The sequence below is a fragment of the Chrysochloris asiatica genome, unplaced genomic scaffold (genome assembly GCF_000296735.1).
Source record: "Chrysochloris asiatica unplaced genomic scaffold, ChrAsi1.0 scaffold00255, whole genome shotgun sequence".
Taxonomy (NCBI): domain Eukaryota; kingdom Metazoa; phylum Chordata; class Mammalia; order Afrosoricida; family Chrysochloridae; genus Chrysochloris; species Chrysochloris asiatica.
In genome coordinates this window covers 1853393-1866071 of record NW_006408773.1, presented here as the reverse complement: position 1 = coordinate 1866071, position 12679 = coordinate 1853393, and positions in this window count along the sequence as shown.

Below are 12679 nucleotides of genomic sequence, written 5' to 3'. Positions count from 1 at the left end.
TGGACTTCCAGAAGAATAAACAATTCTGTCATGGAAGAAGTATAATCAGGATGCTTTTTAGAAGTGAAGATGGCAAGATTTCTTTTTTATTTTGAACACACTGTCAGGAGGGATCTGTCCCTGGAGAACATACTTTTTGGTAAATTGGAGGGTCAATGAAAAGAAGGAAGACCCTCAACAAGATGGGTTGATATACTGGCATCAACAATGGGCTCAAACAATAACAACTGTAAGGATGGTACAGGACTAGGCAGTGTTTTGTTCTGTTGTGCATAGAGTCAATAGGAGTTGGAATCGACTGGAAGACACCTAACAACAACATAACATCTGTTTCTTCTCATTTTGACTTGTGCCCCATCCATGTTATTATAGATAACTCTACTTCAAGGCAGAAAATCTTCCCCAATGTTATTTTGAGTGTGTTCCAACCTGACGAGCTCATCTCCAGTCACTATATCTGATATTCATAAGGTTTTCAGTGTTTAGCATATCGAAATGGTTTGTCTCTCTTTCCTAATTTTAATCTGGGAACTCTGCTTAAACCTGTTCACCATGGGTAATCCTGCTGGTATTTTAAATACTGATGGTGTATGTTATAGCTTCCCATCATCACATAAGTCATAACAGTATGATAAACTGACCGAGAAATGGTGGTCAAATAGACTAGTATTCCCAGTTCCTTCTTACTATCTATCCCTTGAAATATTGCTGACATTCATTTTACTTACCCTTTTTATATTGTTTTACAGGTTTGCATTTTCTACTATATTTCTTCAATCTCTTTTTCTTTGTGAATTATAATTTTGAAATTACTGCTTTATCTTCTGGCTCACTGGTGGTATTTTTTTTTGGGGGGGGGGGCTATGTTCAGCTTACTGATGAGCCCATTAAAAATATTCTTCTATAATTTCATTCTGACTTTCATTTTTAATATTCATATTTATGATTATGTTACCCAGCTGTTCTTGCTTGCTGTCTACTTTCCCCATTAGATCTCTTAATATATCATAGTTATTTTGAATCCCCTATCTGGTAATATCTCCATCACGTATGAGCCTGGTTCTATATGTTGGATGTAACTCTTCAAACATCATTTTTACTTGACTTTGGCTCACCTTGTAATTTTTTTTGTTGAAAGATGGACATGGTGTTTCAAGTAATAGAAACTGAGGTAAATAATCTTTTACTTTTGAGTGTCAAACTATTATGGCTAGAAATGGGGTTTTATTTAATATTTTCTCTAGTATTAAATGCCAAAGTCTTCAAATCCATCTAGTGTCCTTGGTTTTGTTGTCTTACTTGATTGGTCATCCCTAAGTACTCTTCCTTAAGGATCTGTATCTTGAAAATGTTTATATAAGTTATTAATCACTACACTGGATCCCTGCTAGTATGGTGTTATGTTATGTAGAAATGAGAGTCTTCTGATAAATTTGTGTCTTAAGTCTGTCCATCCACAAGTGTGTATGCATATTTTAATTATAGAGATTTTCTTTTTCTTTTTCTTTTTTTTTTTAGTTTATTCTCCCAATCACACATACTCATTTAAGTGAGACTGTAAAGCTCTGAGAAAGTCCAGGCCACACAGTTCTAGGACAATAGTCTAATGAAGTCTTTACTCCTGGAAATTAAACATTTGTTCTTGGGCATATTTTCACAAAGGTTTTCAGTGTTTAACATCCCCCCCCCCTTTTTTTCTAACTTACCCTGCCAGACAGTAAGATTCCTTGGTTGATAAAGTTAACAGGCTTGACTGCTAACTAAAAAGTTTGGAAGTTTCAGTCCATTAGAGGTGTCTTGAAAGAAATGCCTGGTGATTTACTTCTGAATAATATCAGCCACTGAAAACTGTGTGGAGTACAGTTTTATTCTGATCATGAGTCAGAAAGGACTTGACAACTGGCCAGTACAATATAGGCAGCTTCTTGGAATTTCACTGTGATAATCTATTGGTGTTACTAGATATAAAGCTCAAAGTTGTGTTGGGGTACCTCTAAGACCTCATGGAATTTCTCATTCTCACACTATTCTACAGACAACGTATAGTAATTAATCAAAAATGACACTGATGTTCAAAGAGTTTATGGTGAAAGCAGCTCCAGATAAACTTTCTGGAGTTCTGGTGTGGTGTTGTAGGATAAGCCCTGGATTTTTAACTGCAAGGTTAGTGGTTCAAACCCTATAAAGGGTCACTAGGAGCCAGAACTGACTCACAGGCAGTGAACAACAACATGACTTTCTAAACAAATTTCACTTCAGATTTTGGAGTATGGGTTACCCTGCAAATTCATTACTTTATGGGTCTAAGAAAAGTCATCGATCTTTAGGGTTTTTTTCAGATTTTTCTTGTTGCAAGAACTGAAGTGACTAGTTCTAAGCAATTTATTATGTTGTAGCTGAAAGCAGCAATCTTTCTCAAGTCAATTTTAACACCAACATAAACTAGTAATGCCATCATCTATCACTGACTTTCTTAATGTTTTATTGCCCCACATTTATCTACTGCAGATGATGGGGATTAGAACAATAGTCCCATTTCCACTCTCATTCCTCTTTCATTTTTCTCCCTTCTGAAACATATAGTAAAAACTTCACTTAGATTAAAATTCAATCTATCTTAAATAGAGCAATACATTTCAATATATATTATGTTAAAATTTTATATTCTCTGACTGATTCAATTATACATATTTTATAAAGTATTTCTATTTATTATGAAATTCACCATTAAAGTACCATTAAAGAATCAACTTATAAATGTGTAAATGGCACAAATGAAATCTTCTGTTTAGTAGTTTTGTTTCAGCACAGGAGCAAATATACAACTGAAGTTCCCTGCCCATTATTATAAATGAAATTTGTCTAGATTATACATACTTATAACCTTATATTTGCTATGTTTACTCTAGAGATATACATAATTAATCATGTCATAATTTATCCAATTTTAGGAAAATAATAAGATGTTTTGAATAAAATAATTTGTTACCCAGCTATAAAATCAACGAGATAATGTCTTATCTGACACAGTATGTAACAGGTGAAATTAAATCCTAATAGTTTTCTCAGTCTTTTTTGCATAATGTTTGCGAATGACTGTGGGCAAAAGCAAACAAACAACAGTAATCAATTGCCCTCAAGTCAATCTCAACTCACGGAGACCCCTGTGTATCAGAGTAGAACTGTTCTCTATCAGGTTTCCATTGGCTGTGTTTTTGGCAATAGATCACTAGGTCTTTCTTCCAAAGTGTTTCTGGATGGACTTGAAATTCCAACATTTTTAGTTAACACTCAAGTGCTTTAGCTGATTGTACATTCCAGGGACTGGCTAGAGAATGGGATTTTTTTCATTTAGTGATGACAAAAGCTCAAAACCAATTATAAAATGTTTATTTCTAAAATACTTAGTTGATGGCATACAATTTCCAGAAGAACATACATAATAAGGAACTCAAAACAAAATAAGAATAAGTAGCTGCCTTGAATACAAAATCTGAGCCGTACTTATAAAAGTGAACAAGAGATCGCTACTGCTTTCTTGAAAACTTGCTATCACTGATTTTAGAAATTTTATATCAAACTTGCTATATGTAAAATTTATGAATTTTTTCCTCAGATTTCCTGCATGTAAAAGCCACATAATTATATACCTAAGACACTCTTTTCATGGCTATTTTCCCAGAATAGATATCTGTGTATGTTAGTAAGGTAATGCTATTTGTTCCAGTCCTGAAACAAATAGCATTACCTTAATAACGTATACAGATTTCTTGAGGTAGCAGCAAACAACTGCGACCTCAAGCCTCTGTGTGTTACTCCCTGCTACCCAGAAAATTTCCTTTTCCTATATCCTAGACTTAGACTTCCAGAATACCTCATGAACCAAGAAATGAAGCAAGAACATGCAATTCAGCAGAAAATCCTTAAGAACACTGCTTCTGCAGTCACCTGAAATCATCCTTTATTTTTAGTCTTTTTTTTTTTTTTTTTTTTCTCCATTTCCCTATACAAACTTGCTCTGAGGAAAGACTATGATGCCAATTGCCAACTTGGAACCCTTCAGGATGAATGTTTCTAGCTGTAATGTCCTTCACCCAAAACTAAAATCAGGTTGTTGTTGTTAAGAACCATGGAGTTGGTTCCGACTCATAGTGAACCTGTACAGGGTTTCCAAGGCTGTAAATCTTTTTGTGTTTCTTGTTGCTGTTGTTGTTTTATGGGTTTTTTTGTGAATTATGTGATAGTTTACATGGGAGAACATTAGCTTTACATTCATCCTATCGTATATAGTTTCATTGCCGTGGTTACAATCCCCTCCATGTATCATCAACCAACCAAAGATACCAATACCCTGCAAGCCTGCCCCCTGGTCCTGGTTATCAGCACACAGCCTCTCTCCCTTTCTGAGTCTTTCTTTACATTCATCCTATCATATATCATTTCATTGCCATGTATACAATCCCCTCCATGCATCATCAACCAACCAAAGGGCATACAGTACAAGACTGCCCCCCGGTAATCAGCACACAGCCCCTTTCCCTCTCTGTGTCTAAATCCCCAACTGCTCCATCTCTCCACGTCATCATCTCTGCCTCCATCTCAGGCATCACTGCTTCGCTGGGTAGGGTCCCGCTCTCCGCTTTTCTCCCTTGATGGTCCCAGGGACTTCTGCTCCTAGACTGAAAAGTTAATCACTCCCCTCCTTGCTACAAAACATCTACCTTTACATTTCCAACCCTCTCAAGCAGTCCTGATAACAATTATTCACTATTGTATAACAAGAGACCCATCCGCATTTCATCAGCCCTGCCTAGACAGATTGGATACTACTCAGTGCAGATTCTACCTTCCTTCATAACCTCTGAATCTAGGCTCCCTCTTGAGAGCTTGTAAACCAGTCACATCTTGCCTTTGTAGCCCCCCACCCCCTTTTTGGGTAGCCAATGTCCAAGTTGCCCATCCCTGTCCACTCTGTGTATGGAGGGGTAGTGTATGGAGGAATGATCCTCACTGTGAAGATTTGATCCCTCTTTTGATCTACTGCATCCATAGGTATAGGTCAAGTTCATCAAATTGTATCAGATTACTCTTTTTTTCCTCTTCTTTCTTCTTCTGGTTCAGCTGTGATCATCCAGTCATTGAAGCCAGATCAAGTGGGTATTATCTGCAAATGCGGGTGTTCTTATACACATGCCCTCTCTTCTTATCAGACAGATGCTCCACTCTCCACTCTAGTCCTCTGTGGCTATGTCACTGACTCTGGGCCCAAGAGTCCCCAAGTGTTGCTACACTGCTGGCCAACCAGGTCTCCACCCAGGTTCACAGGAGTCTATTGAACATTGTAGGGCTTAGCTTGCAGCTCCATTGCTGTTTTTAACTCACTTCCCCTTATCAGTGATGAGCGTGGTCACCAATCAGAGCATGTATTCCCATTGAGTCTTAGTATTGGAGGGGGTTTACACTGAGGGGACCCAACAACTTTCCTTGATGTCTCCTGGGTGTAAATCTTTATGGGAGCAGAAAGCCTCATCTTTCTCCTGTGGAACAGCTGGTAGTTTTGAACTGCTGACCGTGAGATTAGCAGCCCGATTCGTAACCACTACACTAAAATCAGGTAGAGGAATACATTTTGAGGAATTTATGTGTCTAAACAATGTCACCTCTAAGACTACCTCAAAGTTGTTGTTGGTAAGTGTTATTGAGTTGGTTCTAAATCATAGGGACCCTGTACAGGGTTTAAGAGGAGTATTTGGTGGTTTTGAAGCACTTACCTTTTTGTTAGTTGTTATGTGCCGTGGAGACGGTTCCAACTCATAGCAACCCTGTACAGGGTTTCCGAGGCTGTAAATCTTTATGGGAGCAGAAACCCTCATCTTTCTCCCGCGGAACAGCTGATAGTTTCGAACTGCTGACCCTGAGGTTCACAGCCTGATTCGTAACCACTAAGCTACCAGAGCTCCTTTTGTTAGTAGTCCAGTGCTTATTCTACAGTGTCATTAGGTTCAAACACCAAAGGACTCATCAACAGATGAATGGATAACTAGAATGTGATATATACATATAATGCAATAGCATACATTGCACAGTGTCTACATAGGAATAGCATTGTACTACTAACTAGAAGGTTAGAAGTTTGAGCCGACCAGCTGATTTGTGGGAGAGAGATGAGATTACTTGCTCTTATAAAGATTTACAACCTCAGAAACAGTATACAGGATGACGATGAGATGAAATTGACTCTGGCATTTAGCAACATCATCAATAACAATATATAGCTATAAAGAATAAATAAAGTTCCGATGCATGCCACAGCCTGGATGAACCTTGGCCACATTAAATAAGTCAGTTACAAGAGTTCAGATATTGACTTACCTTATTTATATACAATTTATAGAAACCAAAAAATTTTAATGTTACCATGCATGGAAGGTGGGAGGGGAAAGGAGCATGCATTGAGTTTATGTCATTGCTGCTAGATGCTATCAAGATGGTTTTAATTCATAGTGACCCTTGTACAATAGAATGAAATACTGACTTATTTTTCATCATCTTTAAATTGTTGCCAAATTTTATCCCATTGTCACATCCTATGCATCAATCCATCTTGTAGACGGTCTTCCTCTTTTGTCACTAATTCTCTACTTTACCAAGAATGATGTCCTTCTCCTAGGACTGGTTCCACCTTACATGTCCAAAATGCTTAAGAAGAAGTCTCACCCTTCTAAGGAGCATTCTAGCTATACTTCCTCCAAGACAAATCTGCTCATTATTCTGGCAGTCCATGGTATATTCAGTATTCTTCACATAACAATCCAAAAGTATCAATCTTTTTCAGTGTTCTTTATTCATTGTCTAACTTTCACAGCATGACTTGGATCAGATGTAACTTTATTCTCAATGTGGCATCTTTTTTAAACAATGTAAAGAGATTTTCTTAAGCAGATTTGCCCAGTGCAGTATATTGTTTGATTTCCTGACTGTTGCTTTCATGGAAGTTGATTGTGGATCCAAGTAAAATGAAAATCCTTGACAAGTTCAACATTTTCTCCACTTACCATGCTGTTTATTGGACCAGTTTTGGGTACTTTGTTTTCTTTATGTTGAAGTGTAATTCATATATACTCTTTGATCTTCATTAGTTAAGTGCTTCAAGTCGTCTTTGGTTTCCTGCTTCATATTCAAGTTGTTAATGAACCTTCTTCCAATCCAGATGCCAGAATCTTCTTTGTATAATTCAGTGTGCGGAATTATTTTCTCAGCATACAGACTGAATAAGTATGGTGAATGTCTACAACCCTGATTCATATATTTCCTGATTTTAAATCATGCAGAACCTTGCTCTGTTCTCAAGACTGCCTCTTGTTCTATGGACAGTTTCCACATAAGGACAATTAAGTGTTCTGGAATATCAGTTCTTTGCAATGTTTTGGTCTACACATTAAAATGCCTTTGCATATTTAATAAAACACAAATTAATGTATTTCTGGTATTTTCTGCTGTTATCCAAGATGCATCTGGCAACGGCAATATTTGTAGTCCCCTGGTGAGTTGTTGTGGGTTAATGTGTCAGACTGCAAAGCCATTTGAACTGCAAGATTGGCAGTTCAAGCTGACCAGCTGCTCCTCAGAAACCCTATACAGGGTCACTATGGGTCTGAACTGACTCGACAGCACTTAACAACAACAACATGTCCTCTTCTGAATGTGGCTTGCTTTACTAGTAGCTCCCTGATGATGTATTATTGCAACTGCTTTTGCATTAACTGCAGCAAAAATTTACTTACATATTATAGTGATATTGTTTGATAATTTTCACATTTTGGTTGGATCACTTTTCATTGGAATAGGCACAAATATGGATATATTTTAATTAGTTTTCCTGGTAACTGGGTGTCTACTTTTTTTTTTTTTTTAGATCAATAGTTGAGTTAGCACTTCCAGCATTGCATCCATTTGTTTTTCACCAATACATTCAGTTCAGTTTGGATCTCTTCTTTCAATACCATCTGTTCTTGATTATTTCCATTTCCTGAAATTGTTGCACATCTAACTAATTCTTTTTGGTACTGGGACTCTGTGTATTTCTTCAAGCTTCTTTAGATGCTCCCCGCATTGTTCAAAGCCAGGTACGTAGAATCCTTCAGTGTTTCAACATGAGGCTTGGTTTTTTGTTCAGTTCTTTCCACTTTAGAAATCCTGTGGATGTCCTTTGCTTTTAGTTTTCTAACTCCAGGCCTTTGTGCATTCTCAAGCTGTCCTTTCAAATATTCTGTTCAGGTCTTTAACTTCATACTTTCTTCCATTTTCTTTAGCTACTCTGTTCAAAATAAAGTTTCAGAGTCTCTTTTTACATTAATTTTTATCTTTTCTTTCTTCTCTATTTAATGACCTTTTGCTCTTTTCACCTTACAATTTGTCTGGTCTTTGGTCATTAGTGTTTAATGCATCAAATATTTTGTAGAGATGGCTTTCAAATTCAGGTGGGATACAATCAGGGTTATAATTTTTACTTGTTTTAATTTACTTACGCTTTAACTGGAACCTGCATATGAGCAATTGATGTTGTGTTCCACAGTGACCCTCAGCCTTGTTCTGACTGATAATATAAAGCTTCTCCATTGTGTCTTTCCACATATTTAGTCCAATTATGTTGGTAAAGGGGAAATGATATGGAAAAGATAGAAAGAATGGTCATGAAACTTGACTGTAATCAATTTTTATGAATTGTACATGTAGAAATTGTTAAAATGGAATAGAGTTTGTTAGGTATATTTTCACAATCAATTACTGTGCATGATGAATCCCCAATCAATCTTGTTAACACATAGGTTCTGAATCAGTAGGTTTAGGATGGAGCTGAGATTCCTCATTTTTAACAAACTTTCCAGGAATGATGCTGATCCATAAGTCAGATTTTTAATGTTGTTGCTAAGTGTCGTTGAGTCGGTTCCAACCCATAGCAACCCTGTATAAAGTTTCCGAGGAGCCACTGGTGAACTTGAACCACTGACCTTGCAGTTCAAATGGATTTGCAGTCTGGTGCATTAACTCACAGCGCCTCACCAGGACTCCCAGATTTTGAATGCTATTGTTCTTAAGTGCTGTCGAGTCAGTTTTGACCCATAGTGACCCTGTATAGGGTTTTCAAGGAGCCCATGGTGAACTTGAACTTCCAAACTTGCAGTTCAAATGACTTTGCTGTCTGGTGCATTAACCCACAGCACCACACCAGGACTCCCAGATTTTGAATTTTGTTGTTGTTAAGTGCTGTCGAGTTGATTCTGACACATAGCAACCTTGTATAGGGTTTCTGAGGAGCCTCTGGTGAGCTTGAACCTCTGACCTTGCAGTTCAAATGGCTTTGCAGTCTGGTGCATTAACCCACAGTGCCACTCCAGGACTCCAGATTTTGAATGTTGTTAAGTGCTGTTGAGTTGGTTCTGACACATAGCGACCCTGTATAGATTTTCCAAGAAGCCAGTGATGAGCTTGAACCTCTGACTCTGAAGTTCAAAAGGCTTTGCAGTCTTGTGCATTAACCCACAGTACCACACCTGAACTCCCAGATTTTGAATGTCGTTATTGTTAAATGCTCTTGAGTCAGTTCTGATCCATAGCGACCCTGTATAGGGTTTCCGAGGAGCAGCTGGTGATCTTGAACCACCTACCTTGCAGTTCAAGCAGCTTTGCAGTCTGGCACATTAACCCATAGCACCACACCAGGAATAGTCATGCATAAAACAATTAGTAAATTAATGTCTCTTAGCATTATAGATGTAACCTAACAAAATCTCTTAGGTAAGGAAGACAAGATATCTGTAGATGTTTTGAGGATGCTGATAGAGGATGAGGTAAATTTAGTCTATTAAGGTTCAACAATGTGTTCGTATTGTCAAGTCATTTTCTCAGTCTTCAACTTTCTACATTGAGATGGATTCAAATTTTCCAATGCACTGAATATTTTTTCCACCAATGTCACCAAAACAACTGAAATGTAATATGTCCATAATCATGAATCTTCTTCATGAGTTTCTGAACTGATCAATTCCACCAAAAAACCCTGTATAGAAATATAATTTATCCTAGACTATTGCTATCCTTCCTTAACATAAAACATTGAATCAGAAACTTCTGAAATTTTTCTCAAATTTTTCACTTCTTTGATTATCATTGGCAATATTTTAGGTTCAAATGCTTATTGTTTTTTACTGGAATAATTGGGTGAAAAAATCAGTTTCCACTTTCTCTTGTAATCAATAACCATTATCTCAACTCAAATTATCATTATAAAACTTCTAAAATTTTATTTCAGGAAAAATAATGAAGATATGAGTTGAATGTAAGAAACACTGAATAATGGGTGAATTCATGAATATTTATGCTATTCTGAATTAGCAATGACTGTGGAAAACATTCTAAACAGTAATGACAATTTTGGGGTGTCTTATCAGGAGGAACTTAAATACTAGACAAATAAAACATAAGTTGTTAGGAATGCAATCTAGTATAAAATACTGTAAACTTTTCTGCTGCTTGGGAGGAGACTAGATAGTTTTATACACTGTAAAAGATGTAAGCTTTGTTAAGTAAACTATTTGAGAGGAATGATAAAGATTGAATATATAACTGAAATCTGAAAAATAACTTTAAGAAAGTATCATGCTAATTGAAATTAGATACAAAAACCAAAAATCACAAAATTAGATGGCAGGTTTAAATCCAAACAAATCAGTAATATTCATAAATGCAATATGATTAAATTTATCAATTAAAAAAGAGAAATTCTTAGATCACATTAAGGTATTAATTCATGTTATTTGTAAAGATATATCAAACTCAAAATGATACAGAAACATAAACACAAGGAAACAGATCATTGTTGTAGTTAGGTGCCACTGAGTTGGTTCCAAGTCATAGCTACCCTAGGCACAACAGAATGAAACACTTCTGAGTTCTACACTATCCTCACAATCTTTGTTACACTTGAGTCCATTGTTGATATCACTGTGACAATCCATCTCATTAGGGTCTTCCTGATTTTCACTGATCCTCCACTTTATCAAACATGATGTCCTTCTCCAGGTCCCTCCTGATAACATGTCTGAAGCATGAAAGATAAAGTTTCGCCATACTACCTTCTAAGGGGCATTCTAGCTGTTAGTCCTCATGTTAGTCCTCAAACTGCCATCTTTGCTTTTGTATACTTTAAAGAAGTTTTGTGCCGCAGATGTGCCTAATCATACATTGTTTGATTTCCTGACTGCTATTTTCAAGAATAGTGATAGTGCATCTAAGCAAAACGGAGTCTTTGCAACTTCTATTTTTTTTTTACATTTATTATGATGTTACTTATTGATTCAGTTGTGAGGATTTATGTTTTCTTTACGTTTAGGTACAAGCCATACTGAAGGATAGATACCCCCAAAATACTAAATACCATTGTCAAATAAAAAAAGCTGAAATTATTGGAAAGAAGGACCTAGAATCTTTTGTTATACCAGAAAACTAGGATGCTATTAAATACTTCTTGAGTGGTATCAAAACAAAATGTGATCTAGCTTGAATTTGATCCTAATGGACAAAGCTGAATATTTTAGATGGGAAAAGTAGTATTCTATATAATAATTTAAGTAATACATGATGAAGGAATGCACCTGAACTCAATGATTTTTTTTCCCATCTCTTAAAGTAGGACTATATGACACCATGGACAGCCTGGTATGTTGCTATATAAAGTAAACAGTCCTACTTATGATGTACTCTTGCCAACAAAGGAAAATTTAATTAGGGTACTACAGGTAAATCCTAGTTAATGGCAAACATTTAGAATGATACAATGATAAAGCAATCATGAAACCTGGAAATTAAGAAACTCTGTTTCTCTGTCAAATAACTAAAATGGATAAACAGAAGAGAGTGAGAACATTCAGATAAAAACAAACTTAAGTGATACATAAACCAAATGCAATGTGTGAACTGGATAGTGCTTAGTTTCACATTCAAATAAGTCAAGATAGAAAGGATACATTTGAGTTATTTGAAAACATTTTAACATAGACTTTGTATTAAATTATCTGTTGTTGTTAGGTGCCATCAAGTTGGTTTCAACCCATAGCTGCCCTATGAGCAGTAAACAGAAATATTGTCATGTCCTGTGCCGTCTTCACACTTTTGGTTATATTTGATTGCATTGTATAAATTTATCTCATTGAGGTTCCTCTTCTTTTTCATTGATCCTCTATTTTATCAAGCATGACAGCCTTCTTCAGGACTGGTCCCCCTTTATAATATGCTGAAAGTAAATGAGATTTAGTTTCCCCATCCTCTGGTGTGGCACTGTGGGTTATTGCATCAGACTGCAAAGCCGTTTGAACTGTAAGGTCAGTGGTTCAAGCTCACCAGATGCTTCTTGGAAACCCCTATACAGGGTCACTATGGGTTGGGATCGACTCGATGGCACTTAACAACAACATCCTCCTCTCTAAGGAGCAATCTGATTGTATTTATTCCAAAACTATCTTCTTCTTCTTCTTCTTCTTCTTCTTCTTCTTCTTCTTCTTCTTCTTCTTCTTCTTCTTCTTCTTCTTCTCCTTCTCCTTCTCCTTCTCCTTCTCCTTCTCCTTCTCCTTCTCCTTCTCCTTCTCCTTCTCCTTCTCCTTCTCCTTCTCCTTCTCCTTCT